The following is a 22,392-nucleotide window of genomic DNA, read 5'->3' on the forward strand; positions in this document are numbered from 1 at the left end:
AGTCAGGGAAAAATATCAATTGGTTTTCTTTTTTCGGAAAGCATCAAGAGTTTGGATGAGGCTAAAAGAAAAGATTACATTCTAAACCCTTTAAAAAGCAATCTCCATGCTGCAATTTAAGCACAAATCTTTTGGTAGGTCTGTTGGATCTAATGTGTCCTTTTTCCATTTCTCACAAAAATTACTTAAAATGTAAAATATATCCTATGAACTTTAAAAAATAGGACATTAATTTTAATGATCTCTATACAAGAAATTAGTTTCCTTGGTTTTTTTGGTAGCCTGTTGGTAAAGGATGGTTTTATACAGTCCAAAAGAAGACTAAATTAATTTCTATAACAACTCAATGCTATTGATTAAGAGATTTAAATTCTCTTAGGAAGAAAATTACATAAAGTTAACCTTCTCACTTTGGCATAGTATGAAATGTGTTAGAAAGGAAACTAGAGACATTTAGATTTTTGACATATTTACAACATGCAGATAGCTTTCCTCATCTTTCCTACTTAAAGACAAAAGCAGCATGTATAGATACCTAATTGTCACTCTAAGTAAATGGTTGGTCTTAAAAGCCTCTGAAATGATTGCATATACACCAGCTGACTATCAGTAAGAGGATTAATGATAGTGTATTATCAGCCCATATACAGAAGAGAGGCTCTACAAGTTAAATGTTAATTAATATAAATTAAATTACATATTGTTCCATGTTTGATTAATAAAATCAGGCAAAATTACAAATTCCCAGCATTTATTAATTTCAGAATAATTTTTTTGCTATTATTATTAAAATACAAAATACAGCAGCTTCCTTTCAATGTGACTCATTCAAGGGAAGCTCATAGACTAGCTTCAAACTATTAATCATGGTGGCATATAATTTTTCTCAGTTCGAAGGACTGTGTTGCTTCTAAAAAAATAGCATTATAAACTTAGCAAAACACGCTATTAATTTAAGAAAAGGAAGACATAAAGAGTCTGTTGTTGACTCACTGTCAGCTACATGCAGTGACAAATCAACGTATTTCCATGGCAAATGTCTTGTGTTTGCAGTTTACAATCAGCGAGTAGGACAGAGGTGATAATATATGACACTTTCTGCTGACACATTCATTTTGTATCCTAATACACCTCTGAGTCAAGTTACAAATGGTTGAAAGAAGAAACACTGAAGGTAGACACTTCTTTTCCCATCATGGGTCATGGATAAAAATAATGGAAGTAGGTATCCATAACTTTTTGAAAGAGAAGAATGGCTTAATATACTCTATTATTTGTGAAATATCATTCTAGATGAACAGGTTACTTCTGTACATGAAATCTAAAAGACAAACACTTGCTTTGGTACCAAATTCTAAAAGATTTTTTTAATGTTTGATTACGTGACCAGACTTTATAGCATGTCAACCATTATCTAGATGTGATCAGTTTGGTATGTTAATCAACAACAATTGCTTATACACTTACCAGTGGTTACAGGCCACTGGAACCCTTGCAATGCTACAAACTCAGGCTTGTTCTTAACAACAGAAAAAAAATGTAGGCACAAGAAGTAAATTGGAAAATTAATCTGAAGTCCAGAGAGCTGATCATGATACACACATCCTTGAGACCAATGTGTACAGCTACAGATTCCATTTAATTTCTTTAAGTTAAAAATGTATTTTAATTTTGTTTTCCTAGCATGTGCTTTCAATGTTGTAAAATATGAACTGAGCATAGCTTATGTTCTGACAGCGAAAATAATCCTTCTGGCTCTGCACCTTCTTTTGCCTGCAGCCAGAATTGCTCCCAGCATCACTGCTCCAGGGGGCCTGAGAGTGCGAACAGTGCTCTAGCACAGGACTTCATGGCAAGGGAAAAAAAGCCTTGTGCACACTCCTAACCAGATGTATGCAGGCACATCACTTTTGGTAATTACCACAGCTATTCCTGCTTACTCAGGGCAACAAGAGATGATGTTTCTGTTACTGCATTTCCTCTGATAAAGCAGCTAGGAGTTGTGATCACTGGAATGGGGCATTAGAGGTGGGATGCACGGTTAGGTTACAGGCATCCCAAATAAGTGTATGTACTTTTTATTTGGAACTGATTCTGTGTGCTGCAGAGGAGCACGATCGTGATCCACAGCATGTGTAACACTGTTCAACTGCTTAATGCAATTTGTATCTGAGAAGAATGTATTCCAAAATCTACAGCAATGAAAATCACTATTCCTGAAAATTACAAATGCCTTTAGCAAGGTTATAGTACCTCTCTGAAGGAGGAGAGAGGGGGACAGAGTGTGCAGTTCTAAAAGGAAAAGTGGCAAGTAAGTCTTAAAGACCAGTAGGAATACTCTGTGAAGCAACCTGGCACATAGACATGGCCTGGAGTAAATGATGTTTTACTGCTTTTAAAGATACCTTTTTCAACTAGGTCTGGAGCTTTTCAGGAATGTTATTCTGATCTAAAACTTGATCAGCATACAACCACTTTCATCTAAAACAGTTATGCTGGGTTTGTTTACCCAAACTGCAGATTAACCAGGCCAAGGATGCAGAGACACTAGAGCTTGCATATGTACGTCTGATCAGTATTACAAGTGAAATCTTTTAATTCCCACCTGTCAAAGCAACAAGATACAAATGTGACTAAACTACTTCCAGAGCCAGGCCACACCTGGAAGAAGCACAGCTGCATAGCTGGTTTCAGAAGTCCCCATAAACAGCTTACGGAGCCAGCCTGATGTTTTGCTATTCATTGGAACTGGGGGTTACAATATGAGATGTGACTGTGCAGCCAGATCAGTCTGTCATAGCTTAACTGAGTTAAGCTCATAGTGGGTTAGTGCTGCAGGCAGAACTGAACAGACTCAGCTTGGGTTGGCACTGTGGGCGCTGATCCAGTTCTTTTCCTGGGAAATTCAACACCACTTACTATAAATCTTTGGAAATGGCATGATGAGAGCCACAGAAGGTACACTCCAATACCTGGGAACAAAGAATGCAAAAAATATAACATTTAAGAGGTATGATAGGCAGGCCAAACATTAAGGGGGAAATAAACTGCTTTCCAGCAGTTATTTCATTACTTTTCCCTTGAGCTACTCAATTTCTCTACAGTGCTGTATTTTTTGCTGAGACACACAATGTTAATATGGGAAGACCAAGTCTACAGGAGAAAGCCACCGCAGCACTTCTCTGCTTCAGAGCCAACTTCCTGAAACAGGCTGTGCCAATGATGATATATATGATACAGTGTGAATTATGTGCTCTCTGTATCCAGTTGCTAGAAGTGGTATCAGTCATAGGGAGCAGAGGACAGTATCTGAAAGCTGTAACTGCTACTTATATAGCACATGCTTTTTGTTTTCTACACCTATAAAGCCAACTGGTTAAAGCTTTTCAAGAAAGAAAATCCACCAAAATAAAGGAAAAGAAATAAGGCAATGAAAACAAAAATGAAAAAGACAAAGAGAGAGATCAATGCATATACTGTATGAAGGCAAGAATATCAGGAAGATATCAATATGAGAAGGCATACAAAACTGACAAAACTGACATAGTAAATCAAGCAATTTTAAAATGCTCGATAATTAAATAAGAGAAAAAAGACCAGAGTGAGACTAGATTGGGGGAAGGACGTCTAATAAGATTGTGTAAACTAGAGAAAAAAATTAATTACATGAAAAATTAATGAGAAACAGAATGTTACACAAAACCTCACCAAAAGTTTTAAACATAAATTATGAGCATCTACTATAGTTTCAGAATGAAGGCACTGTTTTTTTTAGTTTTGTAGAATATAAGGAAAGCAGCAGCTTCTGATCTTCATCTCAGTCTAAACACTGGACTACAAATCAGCTCTTGCTGCTCTTGGTGAAACTTTGTCCAGTTCTTCAGCTGGAGTTCTTCAGCTCCAACATTTTTAGTTTCTCATGACTGCATTACATTGGCCACGTATTGTCCCTCAGATGAGAATAAGAAAGAAACAGCAACCACCATTAGCTCTGAAAACTCTTTTTGAGGACAACTTTTTATTCCTGCTTCACTGGCATAATGGAAGCTAATGGATAGGTGAACCTGCTTTAGCAGGGGGTTAGACTAGATGATCCCTAGAAGTCCCTTCCAGCCTTGACCATTCTGTGACTATAAGACTCTGTGATATTTTCAATAAAGAAAAATACGTGAGGGAAAATATAAATATGCAAGAATTGGCAACATTATGTCTTTCACAATTTTACTCAGTTGAACCACTAACAACTGGAATTATTTGCTGGATTAGAAATTTATAATTGTAACATTTCTAAGAGTTATTTTAAAAATTAATTTTAGGTTTTGTCTTAGCTTTTTGTCTGCCTGTGATGAAATATCAAGTTCTACCTACCCAGATATTTGTATCATCCCATTCAAGTCAATTAATCTGCCTATATAGAGAGGGTCTATGCTTTAAACAGAAATTTAACCTTAGCTTTATGGATCAGGTTATCTATTTACATTTCCATAGTATTTTGATTATAACATATTCTACATCGGCTCATCTCTATTTTACTAGTCTCTTGGGATATTTTTTTTATGGGGGCTTTCTGAACTACATGCAGACCAACACTACATCCTGGTTTATTTTTTTTATTTAATTTTATGGCCTACAAAAAAACGCTGTTGAAAAACTCAGGCAGGAGTGACTTCCAATAAAGAAAAAATGCTGATTTTTCAGATCTCAGGGCCACCATGAATTACTACTAAATTATTTTTTCTCAAGTTCACTGAACTCTTATCACTAGATACTAGTTCTAACAATCATAGTTATAGTGCTGACATTCAGAACACTCCTTCAGATGTTTGTCAGTAAGGAAAACGAATGGCAGGTAATGCACAGAACAGTAAATATCCATAATTAAAATGGCTACATTAGAGTTTGTTTCTATGTCTGTGCACGGTATCATTTTCAGTCATATAAAATGAAAGCAATGCAAAAAGGGAGAAAAAGAACAAAAAATTACAGGAAAATGTGGTTTCATTAACTACAGAAAAGAGCAGAATCAAAAAATGATCACTGTTTCAAAATGACAGTAAGTTATATTTTCTAGAGTTGTGTCAACATTCAAATGCATGCACGACAATCTGAAATAACTAAACAGAAATAAAGCTAAGGGGTAGGTCTCTCATATCCTTGTCCTTGCATTAGCTTTCCAAAGCTAAACAAGCAAGTAAAGTTCTTACTTGGCATGGATAAAATGTAAAAAATCCAAACCTTACAAAATCCAACAAAACATACTGTTATAACCTTATGAAAATTAAGACTTTATGGCAGAACATCAAAAATATTTTAAACACTGTCAGCTAAAGCTCCATCAAAAATTTTACAAGTTTAAGCTTTATTCAATTACCAAAATTGCATATATCTCTAAAAATAACTTTTCAAGAAAAACTTTTGTATATATTTTACGTAGCATTTGAAAATATTTTGAGTTTTTCAGTAACACAGACCATAACACTGAAATGATGCAAATCCAGCCAACTTCAATGCAACGATACGTAAATGGTTTTCATTAACGAACTATGATATGCAAAAAATATAAGCAGTGTAAATTAAACATTATTTTTTAGTTTTATGTTAACATAATGTTACATTCAAGGAATGCTGTTTGCACCACTCCTAAGCCTTTTGGGAAGGCCAAACCTCTGTTTTATTATAAAGAGCAACTTTTTTCTGCATAAATAAGAAATTAGATACACGTAACTACTCAAATATATACGACCTCATCTTTACTTGGAACAGTTTTCATCATAAACTACTGTGCATATCTAATTTTCCACTCATTATGGTAACAGTTAAGTCTCAATACTTAAGCTTACTGATCCCTAACAGCAAATTTCAAATTTACCTAAAAAATGGCAGTCTTGATTCCATACTTCTCTATTAGGCATCTGAATGTTATAACCTTCACCAGCACCACAGAATGAAGACAAACTGCAGTTGTCCACCTAGTTCAGACTTATTTTATTTGCATGATTATGAAAAAATAAGTATCAAAAGAACAAAGAATGCTTACACCTGCATAGATAGTAAAAAACCCCCAACATTTCACAGATCAATGACGTTTTGGGGGCACATTAGCCTATACAACCCATCGTTTTATGAGGTGAAAGGTGTTCACTGTGATTCAGTTAAGTGCTCTACAGGGGTTTTGAGTTAAGAAAGATAATTTATACAGAGCTTTGATGGGCCTGTCATGTAATATTTAAGCTGAGATGCATTTTTTGAGACTATTAACTTACAACTCAAATGTAAAAAAGGTTGCCCAAATTATGCACATCTCACATTTAAAATAATGGTGTGATAATAATAAATATCTTTCCCATCAAGATGCAGAAGTTACATACTGCAACAGAAAATATGTACACGTAGTCTGATGATGGATGATGTGAGTTATAGCAGGTTTGGAGAATTGTACATGCTTGAGTAGAATTTTCTGCTAGATCTGAATGCTGAGGCTTCTTTTCAACTCTGAGAGAATACGTAAGAATGACCTTCCTAACTGGATGCCCATGTCCACTGTAAATGGAAAAAAAACCTGTATCAGTTCAAGCATAACATGTTAACTTACAGGGAAAAAAGCAATCTGAAAAAATATCTTAACATTAAATGAGCAAAATACGGACATTACTTCTGTCCTGAGTGAATACTGATTAAGTGCACCTTGTTTGACAGGTAACAAGCAAGTGTTGGTCATGCACACGAAGATCTAGGATGTGATGGAACGAGAGGGAATGAAAACCAGGGAACCCTCATACATACAATAGGCAGGGAATTATACACACTTATTACATCTATCTAAACATTCTTAATAGAAAAAATATTCCATACACAAAGTCAGCAAAAATTATTTAAGTTTACTATCTGAGGGCAAGGCATATTTCAATGTAAAAATGGAATTTACTTGTTTCTCTCATGTAAGGGAACATCCATTACAGCAGTAGCAGTATGGAAATTTGTAGGATTATTTGAATCCCTCAGTCCAACTAACAAAAGACAGAATTATTTCTCAGATACAGCCTAGCAGAAACCCTCACCCTTATGTTGCCAATTAGCTCCAGCTCAGTTGTTACCATCTACAACCATTGTGCTGCAGGTATTGGCTAATTCTGCCCCCCAACAGCGTAATACTCATTCCTGGCCTCTTACCAGGTACATTTGTGTATACCTCATTTCTCAGGGCTTTTACTCAGAAATCCTGTTCCACCAGTATTCAGACTTTGGCTAAAACTCAAAACTTTATGCTTCTCAGCTGCATTTCGCAAAACTCTCACTGCTTAAACTGCTCCAGATTAAATTATCATTATAAATGTCACCGAGTTGCCTAAGTTGTTTTTATTGCAACAACCACTCCAGACATTCATGTTTTCATATGCAGTAGCCTGAAATCCATAAACACTACACCTTGCCTGATCATTTGTGAATATAAACTTAAGTGTTCCACAAGTGTGACTACCACCCGTTTTCTGATGAGAGATCTCTGGTGTTTCTCATTCCTTTCCTCAGTGGAAAACTGATTAGCCAAGCTGCTGCAAGTCCTGACACCTGTGTACTTTTAATTCTTAAAAAAAACAGGAGCAGTGTGCTTTCCCCATTCTCTGACTCCCCAAATCTCACCGCATTTCTCCAGCCCCCCCCGAAACCAAACATGGGACCTTAGCAAGGTCACTGGAGACCAGGGCTCAGAATGACCCCATTACTTTTAGTCACTTCGGGCCTCCCCGGCCTGCACCGAGGCCCTCGGCTGTCCCGACCTCCACTTGCTCCTGCCTGTTCCCTGCCAGAGCACTTCTTCCTTTCACAAGTTCCTCTCAGCTTGCCCTGCGATCTCTCTTCCCCGTAGTTTTTCGAACTATCTTATCTTCCAGAGCATCAAAGCCCGGAGCCCCTTCTCTCGGAGGCAGCTGCGCCACCTTCTGACTCCCCCTGTGCGAGGCCCTACAGAAAGGGGGGATGTGACGAGACGCCGGCCTGCCCCTTGCCGCTTCTCCTCGGAAAAGGCGAACGCGCCATAAGCTGAGGAGGCCCGGTGAGAGCGGAGCCGTTTCGGCTGGGCGCCGGGTACCTGGCGCACTACTTAAAAACCAGGCCTGAGAAGCAGCGTGTCCTCCTTCACCCTCCGGCCACGCTGCCGCTCCCCGCCCGCGGCCGGCCCGGCCCCCCACCGCGGGGACTCGTTTTCCCTCCTCCGCGGCCCCGGGGAGCCCCGGGCCGGCCCCAGGAAGGGGTTCCCGGCCTGGTGAGGGGAGAGCGCCCGGCCTAGCCCTACAGCGCGCACAGCCATCCCCCCCGGTCCCCAGGCGGCTGGTGACAAGCGCCATGAACGCCGCCCTCCCATTGGCTCTCGGGCTGGCAAAGCACGGCCAATCACGGCTGGGAGCGGAGCGGCTCGCCTCCCCCCGCTCCTCCTGCCAGGCCGCCCCGCGGCGCGGAGGGGGCTGGGCCGCCAGCGGAGGCAGCGTCACGTGACCTTCTGTTTACATCCTCTCAGCTGTTGGGGCCCCTCCCCCCCGCCCTCTCCTACACCAACACAAACGGTGGCGGCGACCCGCGGGCCCCTCGGACGTGGGGGCCGGGGCGGGTAACGCCGAGGACACGCTGCTCTCCGCTTGCGCCGGCTCCCCCTCCCTCGGCGACTGCCCCCGCTGTGCTCCGCCCCAGCGACCGGAGCGCTCTCCCGCTGCCGGCGTACCCCCCAGCCCAGGCAAGTCTCGCCGCCGCTGCCCCGCGCGGGGTCCCGGGCCCGCTGCGGAACGGGTGAGTGTCCCGCGGGGGCCGGGGAGCGGGCAGAGCCGCGCTTCCCGGTTGCGCTGTGCGGCATAAAGGCGCCACCGGCCGGCCGGGGCGGTGGGCCAGCCGGGCGGGGGGGGAGCGCGGCCCGCCGGCCCCTGCCCTTCCCGCGCCGCCCTGGCCGCTGGGGTTCCCATTGTCCGCTGGCCCCGCACGCAGGCGCGCGCCCTTCGGGGGCGCGGGGGGGGGGCTGTTTTCGCGCAGTCGGGACAGGGCGAGGGCTCGCCGCCGCTCCCGTCTGCGGGGGTGGGGGACGGGACCGGGACGAGGAGGGTGTGCGTACACCCTCGGCAGCCAATTCCTCCTGCTACTCCTCCCGCCGCTCCCCAACCTCCCCCCCCCCACCTCCCGCGTCTTTTCGCTGCCTGCGTAATAAATACTCCCTGGCCCGGAGGGGGCTGGGGAAGAGGTGTTCGGTGTGCTGCCGCGGCCGGGGCAGGCGTGAGGGGACGTGGAGGGGAGGGGAGGGGGCTTCAGCCTTGAGATCCGGGCGAGGGGGGTAGAAGCGAGGTGAGGGCAGCGCTCGGCCCCCGCTGCGGCTCTGCGCCCTGCCTCCTCCCCGTGACGGCTGGCGTTTCTGCCTTTGAGGAAATGCAGTGAGAGCAGGAGCTTACTACTTTTTTTTTCTTTTCTTTTCCCTCCCCCCTCCTCTCCCGAATCCCTATAACCTCAGGCTCTTGCCGGGGCTGTGTCTTCCAGGCCAAGGCGTTTTGGGGAGGCAAAAGGGGGGTGCGAGACAACGTTTTGTTTCAGGAGAAACCTACGGGCTAAGGAGGGGTATTTCCCCTTTTGGAGGGGAGGTGTTGCGGCAGCAGGGAGGGGAAAACACTTTGTTTGCATAAATAAAGAACGCAAAGCGCACGGTAAGTTCCTTTCCGCCCCGCAGGCCGCGGTGGGCAGGCGGCGGGCGGGAGGAGGCGGCTGCCTCTGCCCCCCGCTTTGCCATAAACGCACATTTTGCGTCTGTTTACGTTGTGCTCTGTTTTGGCTGGGAGCAGCGTAAGGGGAGGAGCAGGAACTCGCTCCGGGGCAGCCACCTCCTCCCCTCTCCGCTTTCTTTGTTGTTATCCGTTTGGGGGAGGCGTCCTGGGGTCTCGTCTGTCAGTAGCTGAGCTTGCGGTTAATGTCATTCTTCGGGCCGAGACCTCGGGCCGCCGCCTTCGGTCCGTGTGCAGGTCTGGTGTCCCCTCCGTCGTCGCCCTCCAGACCCTGCCGCGGCAGTTGTCAGCGGCTCACGGCGAAGTTGGAGGAAGGGGAAGGGAGGGCAGAGGGGGAAGGAATCTTGGCATTTATTTGATACGCAGTCAGCAAGCAGCCTGGGCCTGCTTTGTACAACTGTGTCGTCTTTGACAGCAAAAGGGGAAAAAGAAAAACCTCCTGCGGTTGAAGAGCAGGGGTGTTCATTTTTCTCGGTGGAAGATGAGGGAAAACATCTTTAGGGTCTGTGTGAGAGAAGAGATGGAAGTACCGAACTACTGCAGTGTGTGAAGAATGCTTGTGTCCTTGCAGTACTTACTAGTGCCCGTGTAGCTACTGTTCTTCCAGTGGGTATTTTTTCACTCCTGTCAAGTAAAGGTCAGGCACAGTTGAACTGCAGACTTTAGGAAGGAGGTAAGGTTTCTTCTGATCATTTAATCTTCCAATCTAATAATGATCAGTAAGGTTTGATACATGCACAATACAACACAAGTAAAGCTAGTCAGCACATGAATGAATTCATGAGGATACCCAATCCCTCTTCACAGTATGCCCTCTGTATTACAGGGTATGTGTTTAATATGCAATACACAAAAAATTGAATGCTTAAAGTTAGTAAATGATGAGATGCATTGTGAGAATGCCTTTGTAACCATAGTTCATTATTCTTACAAATGAATCATAATATGCGTGATACATTCCCCCCCCCTGTTGTCTTACTCTGGGCAGACTGTCCCTGGAAAGAATCAGGCTTGGATAAATGGAGCTGTCTTCTGCAGAACTTGCCTGATTTGTCGGGATTTTTTAAAAAATATTTTGGATGTGTAGGTGGACAAATGTGTGAAAGACCTATTGGTATTTTAACTGCCTTTGGGTGAATAAATATAATGATAGGAATGTAAAAAGTATGCAAGTGAGAGCAGAGGGCCACAGTGAGGGCTTTGGAGATGGACACTTAGCCAGATGTTCTTTACAACAGTCAGTGTTCCTCAGAATGCAAGGAAAAACAATTGGATGTTGTTGAGAGGTCTGCAATGAGGAGAATGTCATGAAATCACAGAAACAGAAAAAAGTATGTAATACTAGACAGGTCTGGACAGCCAAATGTTATCACTAGGTCTGTGTAGGATTAGGTTCCCGCCCTGAATAATCTCTCATCATAGCTTTGGTATTGTTGTAAAAGTCTGCCTCTCCTAATTGGCTTTTTCTCTGGGTTTTCTTAGTCTAATCTCAGACTTTGTGTTGTGACTTGCTTTAGATATTTGACCAGTCAGTTTCGATTTTGAAGTACTCTATTTGTAAATTTAGGAGTCTTGCTGGTTTTTGTCCTGATCTTGGCTGATTGGTGACTGCTATTGCTCAATCTTCTGTTTGTCTGTCAGTGACTGCCCTGAACTGCAGCAGCTTGTTTTGAAGAGGCTTCTGCCTAATAAGAGATTAAGAATAGGACATGACTGTCACACATGTATGTAGTTTCTCATGCCTGTGCTGGACCATACCAGAACTGTCACTTGGCTCTATTTCTGTAAACTTGAAGTGTGGTTGCTTTGAGATAGGTGTATATTCTGAAGCTAAAGGTAGGCTTAGTTGTGATATCAGTGCAGGTGGAAGTCTCTAAAGAGCTTGTTGCCTGTGACATTTTAGTTTTTTTAAACAAACTTGGAAGAAGAAACAATAACAAAGATGAAGTTCCTACTGCAACATGTGGCTAGTAATATGGTCTTCCCCCCCAAAAAAAAAAAGATGCTCCCAAAACAATACAGTAAAGGTAATTTTCCCATGCAGTGTTCCAGGAAGATTTATTTTAAAGAGTTCCCCAAAACATTAAAAGCAATTCTGAAATAGGCAATATTGGAATGCTCATCCCAGTCTTTAGTGCATAGTGAGAAATAACTGAATACAGTAATTGTTTCTGGATGACAAGTGTCTTTACACATACCTGTTCATTTCCTGCGTTGTTCCCATTTTCAGCAGGAATGTTGCGGAGTTCTGCTATTTCACCCTGCTGAAATGAAAGTGATGCACTGTAGCTGATTATTAATTAGCTCTCCATGTAAGAAAAGTGCCTTGAAGTCTACAGCACTTGGCACTCTTGAATGCAAGCATCACTGAATATTATCTCATTTATTTTACCTACTTAAAATGTAAATTCCTCAAAGCAAAAGTGGAAGGAATATATGTGCCGTCTTTTTTTGCAAATGTATAATCAGGTCTGTGACTGGCTTAAGGCATGCCAGGAATCTTCTGGAACAATGAGAAGTTGATATGTATGCTTCATCTTTTCCAACCAACTAATGTGGATTTTTTAGATAGAGGATTCTTTGAGGAAGTGTGATCACACTGTTCCACTTCTTTCTTTTACTGAGTTCTAGGAAGTAAGGTGTAGTAGTTTAATTATACCCATAACATGTAATATACATTAAAACATCAGGCAATAACTACTGCGCTCCAGTTCCTTTGGGACTTCTTTGTGTGTGCTGGGTGTCAATGAAAGCCTTCAGGCCTGCTTCATGCAAGCTCTGAAAGCGGTTGCTGCTGCTAAGTTCAAGAAAATTGCGCTGACTTCTGGGCCTTGAAGAAAGGATAGAATCTGTAGCAACTTGGGATGCTAAGTATAATTTTTGGCAGTACTGAAAGGTTAGCTGGCTGCCATTCCGGACAGTAGTGCTTGATCTCTGTCCTTTTTGTCCTGATACATCATGCCAACTTCATGTTTCAGAATTAGTGTTGCTACTGCAAAGTTGACAGTGATGTTTACTAATCACAAGTAGGTTAAAATCCTGATGAATGTATGTGTGTGGATTCTTGTTAAATGTGCTCCTGATCAGCAGTTTACTGAAAACATTGAAAGTAAGAAGTAAAAGTAAAGGTGTCTTTAAAAATGTCAGTTAGGACCAAGAAACTTATTTCTGAGAACAAAAAGTATTTGAAGTTTTATCTAGAGAGCAACTGTGGGGTCCATCATTGGTACTTTGTGACAGCAGTTGGTATATGGCTTCTCATTAATTTTCAGTCCTTTACATTGAAGCTTAAAAATATAAAATGTCCTTCATTGTGAGGAGAAAACACTGGTTTGGAAGTTATCATAGAGCAATTAAAAAAAAAAATAATAGACAAACCCCTCAAACTCCACAGCCCTTAAAATAGTTTAGATGTGACATCAGGAGTCACCATGGTAACTCCCAGGCTACAGATTCTGGTGTATTCTCGTGTGGGAGAGTTCTAGTGTGGAGGTGACTGTGGAGAAGGAGTAAACTGCTCCTTTGGTTAGAGGGCTGTCTTGTGGTAGAAAAAAGCTTGGAGCCCGCTGCTTAGAAGATGTGTTTAATGAAGGCTGATTTGGGAGTTCTGGCTTTGTTTTGTTCAGTACAAGTGCAGAACATGGAGTTCTAAGAGTTGCGTGGAGTTGGAGATCCAAGATATTAGGAGTGTTGTTAAGGTGACATGAAATACTGAGGCTTAAAATTTCTCTCAAGCATTGCATTTTGCTCCAGATTTTTCTCACAGTAGTATTTGCTCAGCATACAGTTGCAAAACAAATGCTGAATTTGGATTTGCAGTGTTTCTAAGATGTAAAAGGCAGATGGAGTTAATGATCAAAAACTTGTCAAAACCCACTTAAAACTAGGTTTATAAAAATAATTTTAAAAACTAATAGGCTTAGAGCAAGTGGCTTGATAGCGACATGGACGGTTTGGAACCCTGCATGAAGGACATTTATTTGAAGGTACTGTAGGGCATCTGAGTTGTCAGTATGGAGCTGTTAGATGCGAGGTAGTATTTTCTGAAGGCTTACATTTTTCAGAGGTTAAAAAATAAAAGATGAAGCAGGATAAATCGAAGAGGTAGCTGAACAGTTAGAGAAGGGGCAGCCTTTGCCTTTGTTGCTAACATGCATCCTGTACTGTAGATTGTATGTGCTTATATACACACAGAATATGTGCACAACCAACCGGCTGCACAGTAGCATAGTGACCGAACAGGATCTCTGTCCTAAGAGTTTTTAGAACCTGGTGATGACAGACTGCCCATTCACTTCTGGTTACAAGTCAGTGTCTCCACGTTCATTCTTTTGGTTGCTTATGAGTCTTTTGGCTGATGATGCCTTAACTTTTATCTGGTTGCTTTTCCAGTCCCTACTGTTGGTTCTTTCAAAGGACACATCCCTCAGTTTTATGTGGTTTGTGTTCTGTCTGGGAGTCTTAAATCACACAACAGCAGCAGCTGCTCTTGCTTATTTGCAGTGAAGCAAGGACAGGATATGGGCAGGAGAGTTTTCTGTTGTGTTACTTAAATCTAATTGTTGCTGTATCATGGGCCAAGTAGCCTATAGTTTCCGTGTGCACCTAAAATAGCACTAGAGGGTCTGTGTTTATGTACCTGAGTCACATTGCAGGTATCAAAGGCTTGCAGTTACTACAAAAACTTTCCTTTGCATGATTTCTAAATAGATAATGCTTATTAAAGCTGTCAGTAATCATGATTATTTCTTCCTTCTTTAACAATTGGATTGTTAAAGTCTTAAATGATAGGTGCATATTCCTAATAGCAAATTAAGCAATATTGAAAACTAATCTTGAAAGCATTTCAGGATGACTAGCAACAACTTTGTGGTACTGGCTAATGTTCCACCAGGAGGCATCTAACTGTCATTGGGAAGATTCGCTGCTACACCCCCCCCCCCCCCCCCCCGATGTCTACAAATATTTTTATAGTATTAGCAGTAGGAGTTAGAGTTCTTATGCAGTAGTGGTTTAAGGTGTAGTGAAAGGCAGTATGCAGTAATACAGTAGACACAAAACATAGGCATTCCTTAATGTAACTATTCAAAGTATGTTTATTGATACTATCCCTAAAGCAAAACAAACAGCATTTGCTAACAGTTCCTGTTGTCTTCAGGAGCAAAGGGGAGCTAAATTATAGAATTGAGACATTTTATTTATTCATATTAAAAAAAAAAAATATACAGAAAAGCTGCTTCTCCAAAAAGAGATACCTGCATCAATGTATGGCTTCCATAAGCGAAGTGATAAAAGTCTTTGGAATTGTTTACGGTAATAGTCAGCTAGTAAATCATAGCCAGCGACTGATATGTCTGTGGTGTCCCTGTCCCAAATGAAAGGCTTGATTCCTATAAATGGTTGTTTTAATGTTGAAAGAGGAATTGGGACCATGTGGTTGGGAGAAAATAATAACTGGTTACTGTTCTGAGAATTTGTTTTATTTCTGTAGCAGATGTTTTCAGCTGCTATTCAGGAATTACCATGTGGTTTTCTTGACAGATATTTGAAAGAAGGCAACTAATACTCCTCAACCCAGTCAGGACCACTGTGCTATATAATGGTGTATGTATCAAAGTTAAAAAAGAGAGTTGGAGCTACTGTCCTGGCAATCATATTTTTCAGCACAATTGTTACTGCTTGACAGGTATGGCTACAATGTATGCAAATTAGCATTGCTGAAAGAATGAACTGTGAAGTTCACTGAAGTAGATGCTTATTTTCAGCAAACAAAGTAAAAGGTTAATATTCCTGCAGTACTGATAATTTCAGGTTATCAGGAATGCTGTATTTCTTCTTGGACATCAGTTTACCATGAAAGGATTTGATTTCTGTCTGAAAATCTTTGCTTGAGACTCATGAAGTTCTTGTTTACTCTTGTTGTTTGTGTTGGATTCTGGTACATGGGGTTTTGCTGGCTCTTGTTAGGCTGGGGCATGTGGTCCTGCTGTTTATTTGCAAAACTCTTGCCTTTACCCTCTTGAAAATGAACTGTTGTTTTGTTCCCATTCAGTGTAGTCACCTGCTGTCTGGTTTCTTAGCTTTGCTGTGTTCTTACTTCAGGAAGCTCTAAATGACTGTAGTCAGGGTCAGTGAAACTGGAAGGACACAGAAAAGTTGACTTGCTGAGTGTCTTTAACTTCTGCTGAGCTGACAGTTGCATCATTATAAATCCCATAGGCCTTAGTCTCTGCTTATTTACTTCAGTTAATTATGCATTCACTATGACTAAGACTCATTAGTGCTGAACTTCCTGAGATTCTGTGATGTTTTGTGGAGTAATTCAGTTGTCAGAAAAAGTCAGCGTAGGATTTGACTCCTCCATTCTGGGATGCTCTGGGAGTTGTTCATGATATAACTACAGCATGTTATGTGACTGTAGCAGCCTCTTGTGTCACATCAGTAAACTACACTTCTTTCAGGTGAAAACCATTTGCTTTGTGTGGCTGGAATAAAAACACTGCTGGGGTAGGATTATGGGGATGAAGGTACGCTTATGCTGTACAGGTGCATAGTTGCTACATAAGCAATGATAAAAGGTTCTCAGCTTCCATTTCTTGGTGAAATACTTGTACGAATGACTTGACATGGTCACTGAAGCTTTCCCAGCTGCTCCAAATTCCCTCCAGACCACATGTGCTGTTTGTACTGTAAGCAAGCCATAACTTTGGAGCCATATTTGCAGTAGTACCTGATTCATACCTGAAGACAAAGAAAAACAATAGTGCAGAAACATTTTCAGGTTAAAAATGTGCTTGTATTTTAGTTTTGGCTTTTAAAGAAGGCCTATAAAGGGTTTTGTTCAAGTATTTCTGGTTCTTAGTTTAGGTATGCGTGGCCCCAGGTTCAGCCAGTAGTGAGGCTAAGCACGTATTCTCAGTAGCACACACATACATGTATTCACGGATATGAATATGTGGTTGGCTGCCACATCAACACAGAAAACACAGTGGTAATGCAAGCGCCAACAGTGCTAATGGCTTTTCTTGGGTGGTCAAGCAGCATGTCTGCTAGTGGCAGACACATCCATGCATGTATGTATGTAGTATGGATCCTTCCAGTTACTGGGTTTAGACAATCATTCTGCCCTGAAACTGGCCCTTTGATATCCCCCATTGTCTCTTGCACACACAGTCATGCTCAGCCACCAATCCCAAACACCACAGCTTTTCCAGGAGCTCACTTGGACCCTCTTTTGCCCCAGCAGCCAGCTCCTTCCATGGCCTTGCTCAGACAGTCTGCCCTGTCCCTGGTTCCCACGCCATGCTTCCAGTTTGCTGGCTGGTCCAGTTTGGTATCCTTGTGATCACACCCTGACCTGAAAAAAAAAAAAAAAAAAAAAAGGCCTCCTTCGATGGCACCCTGGGCACTGTGGTCTTATTTCACTTGTCACCTAGGTGCACATGTACACTGAACAGAGCCCGAAGAAGAGAGTTACAAAAGGAGGTTAATGGGCAGGCAGGATAGACAATGGTGATTTGGGGAGAGCATAGCTGGATGTGCATACTTATCTGTAGCTAGTTTACAGGTGACCTATCCCTCTTGTCACCATAGCCCTGGTTTTCCCACACTTGTTCCTCCCCAAGCCGATTTGATCCCTCACTTTCCCCACCTTTGGGTCCTCCCCTAAACATCCCATAACAGGACTTACGCCTTTCCCCTGCACCCCATGATAAGTCTGGTACCCCTATAAGCAGCCACACTTGTCAATCTGAAAAGTTCCCTGGAGAGGCCCTGTGGTGGTAGGGATGTGGGGAGAGCTGATGGTTCTCTTGGGATAGCCCTGGGAGCAGCTGGGCCGGGGTATTTAGGTGGATTCCCACACACACAAGTGTGCTGCTTCTCTACTCCTTTGTGTGTAGAATAGCTTTTTATCCTGTAACCTGACAGGGTTAATTTTGATACATGCTGGCAAATAATCTGTTTAATCATTTACAAGCCCAGTTGAAAATTCATGATAGAAGTTACTGGCTGGCCACAGAGGTGTGAATTAAAGTGATACTGTTATGAAAGCAATACTTTGAAATGTTACCTTGAAGTAGGGTATTTTAATAGCAACAGGGAGAATGCTGGAATGGTTGCATAAAACTTTGTGGAGCAGGCTTTGGTAACAGGCTGTGGTAACTGTACTAATGCTGTAACCTTTTAAATTGTAAAATAAGGAGTTGATTCCCCCCCAGCTCCCCCACCGGATGACTTGCATTTGTGGCTGCTTTGGTAGTTCTTTTAAACAGATTTAGTTCATACTTGCTTTGTACATATTAAAAGTTTTGATAAATCATCCTTTCCTTTGGCAAGAACCATGAAAGGATAGTTAATATGTTTTATGTAAAAGTAGGCATTGGACATCTTGAATGATTGGGATTCATGGACAAGGTCATGTCATTTTAGGGTATGCTGTTTATGGATTTATGTCTGGAGAATGAGGCAGATGATGACACGAGCCTTAAAAGTCAAGGCACTTGGAGATATGCAGGATTTGGGGATTAAAAAGAGCAGTTAGGTGCAAGTAGATATCCATTGCTTGCTTTGACAAGGTAAAAGTAACTGTTAGTGTGAATGTGTTTTAGTAAACAAGTTACATTTGAAGAAGTTGGTGAATCTAGTGTGATGCTTCTGGAAGGTTGCATCAGCAAAAGAATTTTCTGCCATGGTTCTGAGGAGAGGAGTAGGTACAGGAGTAGGCTTTACTCGTTCTCCCTCTTGAGGATTGCAGGCCTAAGTAATAAAGTAACTTCAAAACATACTGTGTTAAGGATCTCGTAAACAGGACTTGAATTTTCTTAAAATTTTATTGATTTAGCATCTCATAAGAAGAGGACACATAACAAATAAAATTTGAGATCCTGAGACTGTGGAAGTAAGCATTTTGATAAGACGGTATTAAAAGTTGTTCATGCTGTGATTATAGCATGCTGTTTTGATGCTTTTAGATATATTTCTAAAGATCAGAAGACCAAAAGGTTTTAGTGCACTTGGAGCTTGATAAAGTTGATCGGTATTTTTATGTTTTATTTGGGCCTGGTTTTGGGTGTGTGGTTTTTTTGGTTGTGTTTTTTTTTTTTTTTTTTGTAGAGACTGCAGTAAATGCATAGCTCTAAGATGAGGTTTCAAGTGTCAGGAATGTAACTATCTTCTATTTTTACACTTGACCTCATTTCTATTTTCGTTTGCTAAAGGCAACAGGCATATGTTGTTCTGTTGCTGCTGAAAGTGAGTTACTTAAATAGCTTATTATGTGCAATAAGGTTTTGAATTTTAGCACTGGCTGAAACAGTGAATATTTTGTCACAGGCCACATTCCCCCTACTCACAATTACATGAACTGTGACTTGATCTGCTTAAGAACTATAGCTGCAGAAGCTACATTTGTGGTAAAAGGTTAGGAAAGCCTGTTTCAGTTCCTCTACTACACCAGCTTTGTATTTCACTATAAAAGAGGATTCTCCTGCTCCCCTCCTCCAGCTGTTTCTGGTTGCTCTCTGAAGGTGGTACTGAAAGTAAAGGAGCATCCTATTTTACTGTGGTTTGATACCTTCTGGTTGCCACAAACTAAATTATTAAGCATTTTCTTTCATGAAGAGAAACAACTTTTGTTTTAAAAATTTTGACTGTTTGGCTTGTTTTTCATATCAAGGTGTCTTAGTTGGCTTATGATCAGGGTAATGTTAAAATTTGCAGAAATGTGTATTGTTTGTATGCCTTTCACCTTTTCAGGCTAAAAAGGATTAGATATTCCAGAAGTGTGGTGGGGTTTTTTTTGTTTGGTTTGGTTTTATTTTGTTTTTTAAACACATCTCTCCACAGCTCTTCTAATTGTTACTATTTAACTGTTACGGCCTATATAAACCAGCTTGAAATGAGTATTCTCTGTTAAATACCCCTGTACAAAGCCATGTATTGTGGCAATGGGTTTTGCAGCTGGGTCACACTCTAGCTCACTAATTCCTGTGAAATATGTGCACAGACAGCAGTTTCTCTTCTGAAAAAACAGGTGCATGATACAGACTCAGTGAGTACAGTCATCCGTATGTATTAAGCATCAGTGATTCATATCTGTCATATGAAGTCTTGCTGTTTTAGTCTTGCCAGTGAACAAGTTGCTATTACCTGGTACCTCCTGTTTCTGTAGGTCTGTTAGGCCATCTAAAGAAGCTTCTGATCTTTCTCCTTTCTTACAGCCAGTCCGTGATAAAGCAGTACTCTTTGACTGGTTATACTGGAGAGACTTAAAATAGCTGTAGCATGGGAACAGACAGAGCTGTAGGCATACCTCTCAGGAGCTGAGACCTTTAGAAAGTGTGGTATAAGGGAAAGCCTGGTTCTTTCATGGACGCTGCTGTCAGAGAGAGGATAGGGGGTTCTTCTGTATGTTGGACATTGGGCATTGGGCTAAGCTGACACCCTTTGCTTATCAGATGTTTCAGTGGAACTTCGAGGGGTCACTAAGCCATCTTAAGCTTTTGAGAGATGAAACTATTTTATGCAGTGTCTTACAAACAAACTCCACCAAATGTTTTGGACTGTTGTGGGTAGAGAAGCAATATTGAGCAAAAAGAAACAACTATAGTTGATGGGAACCTATAGGACATGGGTCCTCAAACTATGGCCCGCGGGCTGGATACGGCCCCCCAGGGCCCTCAATCCGGCCCCCGGTATTTACAGACCCCCCCCCCCCCCCCCCCCCCGCCGGGGTTTGGGGGGGAAACCAAGCAGCCGCAGATGACTGCCTGCCACTTCATCTGCACGCCAGCCCCCTGGTTAAAAAGTTTGAGGACCCCTGCTATAGGACATGCAGAATTGGAGCAGAGCCAGTGTTTATTCACTCATAAAGGTATACATATAACCTCTTGAGATGTAATCACCAGTTTGCATATAGCTAACCACTAATGGTAAGCAACAGACAGGCAGCTGTTTTTTTGTTGACATTTTATCACTGTGTCCTGTGGAAAAATCATGCCATGCTGCTCTAATCGAGTATGATTACCAGGAACTGTGTAGTTCCACCACTCAAACTGCATCATACACTGACATACATTTCAGTTATTGTCATTGTCAATCGGGTATTGCAGACTTCTGTTAGTAGCTAACACTGCTCTCTGAAACTATTTAAATAATTCAGAAATTTTTTTTAAATCCTGTAAGCAGTAGCACTGGACTGACACATAGCAAATGGTACTTCCATGGTTCTTCTGATGATACTAGCTAACAGTATCTTGCTGCTTTGGAAAATTATTTTCAGAGCACTAGAGAGGCAGGTTTTTTTATCAGCACTTCTGTTTACCTGCTTCAGAAAATGAGGAGGAGCTGGCTCTGGGGACTGAGCAGCAACTGGTTGTTAACACTGTCCATCAGTAATGGACAACCTCTTTATGCACGACAGACTAACCTCTTCTGCACCAGTAATAATGTCAGGTGCTTAAAATCTCACGAGAGTTATGCAAAGATGGGCTAATCAGAGTATTCAGAGCTGTTTATCATCTCATCAACCTCATCCATGGAGGCTTTCTCATTTTACAAATCAGAGTATTTCTTAACAGAACATTTTTTGGCACATACTGGCTAAATTAAAACTTAATGGAAATTAGATAATAGTAGACTCTTTTAAGAGAGGGGAGTGTTTCTATGCTTGGTCCCAATTTAAAGGTCTTTGTAACATGAAAGTAAACTAGATTAAAAATGTAGGTATGCAAATCTCAAAGATGTCATGTATTTGAGGTGGAAGGTAAGGGGGAAAATAATTTTGTGCAGATGACCAACAGATTTTACCTAGTGATTAATGTCAGAAGACTAGGGCAGTGAGACAGCTTTCCTGTCTCTCAGCAGGGAGTTTTTGCAGGATATAATTAAGAAAGGTCAGTTAGTGGCCCAGAGGACGTTAGGAAGTGAATACTGAAGCTGGGTCTGTGGTGACCATAGTGACAATTACTGGAGAATTACAAGCACAGCTCTAAATAGAGACCACTGCTAAGGACTTGCTCTCTGAGGGTGCAGGGCTGCTTTAATACTTGGTATAGATCTACACCTTTAAGTTCCAGAAATTATCCTGCACTCTAGGTTTCACCCCAGTATGGCAAGCTACACATCTAGCTATCCCCGGGTGGAAATGGTGAGCTGTTATTTCCTTGTTTTGAAGTAAGCATTCAGAACATATTTATGCAGTGTCACAAGTAGGAGACTTTGAAGAATAAACTGCTTCTGAAATTTAGCTCAGCTTTGCAAACATTTTTGGTTGCCCAGATTTTAAGCAGTGAGGAAAACTAAGTCAGGATGTGGTGTTAAGCTACACATTACAAGTTCCATCCAGGAAATACGTAGGATTCTTGGCTTTGCTTTGTAATAAAAGGTAATGAATTTTGAAGTCTTTGTCATCATACCTGAAAACAGGTCTGGCATACAGAACTGGTATATAGAAAATATTATTTTCAGCATTTAGTCCTTGCCATTGTGTGAAGAGAGTAGATAGAATTTCAGATGAGAAAAACAAATCCAGTACAGAAGAAAATAGACTGAGAAAGGAATGTATCCCAGTCCAAAAAAAAGAAAAAAAAAGTGTTTATATTTTCCTCTGGGTATACAACCAACAAAATTCTATGTTGGTTTA

At 41.6% G+C, this 22,392-nt stretch overlaps 1 protein-coding gene across 7 annotated transcripts in view; it reads left to right on the plus strand.

The window, feature by feature from the left end:
* Positions 1-8,510: 8,510 nt before the first annotated feature.
* Positions 8,511-22,392, plus strand: part of PCMTD1 (protein-L-isoaspartate (D-aspartate) O-methyltransferase domain containing 1) — a 46,651-nt gene continuing 32,769 nt past the window's right edge. Inside the window, exon 1 of one of the 7 annotated variants that reach the window (XM_055798821.1) lies at positions 8,511-8,778. The gene's annotated coding sequence lies outside the window, so the exon portion shown is untranslated. Of the gene's footprint in view, positions 8,779-9,538; positions 9,675-10,187; positions 10,423-22,392 lie in introns of those variants that run through there. The other 6 variants (XM_055798816.1, XM_055798822.1, XM_055798815.1 and 3 more) reach the window with 6 other exon arrangements.

The sequence above is a fragment of the Falco peregrinus genome, chromosome 3 (assembly GCF_023634155.1).
Source record: "Falco peregrinus isolate bFalPer1 chromosome 3, bFalPer1.pri, whole genome shotgun sequence".
Lineage (NCBI taxonomy): Eukaryota > Metazoa > Chordata > Aves > Falconiformes > Falconidae > Falco > Falco peregrinus.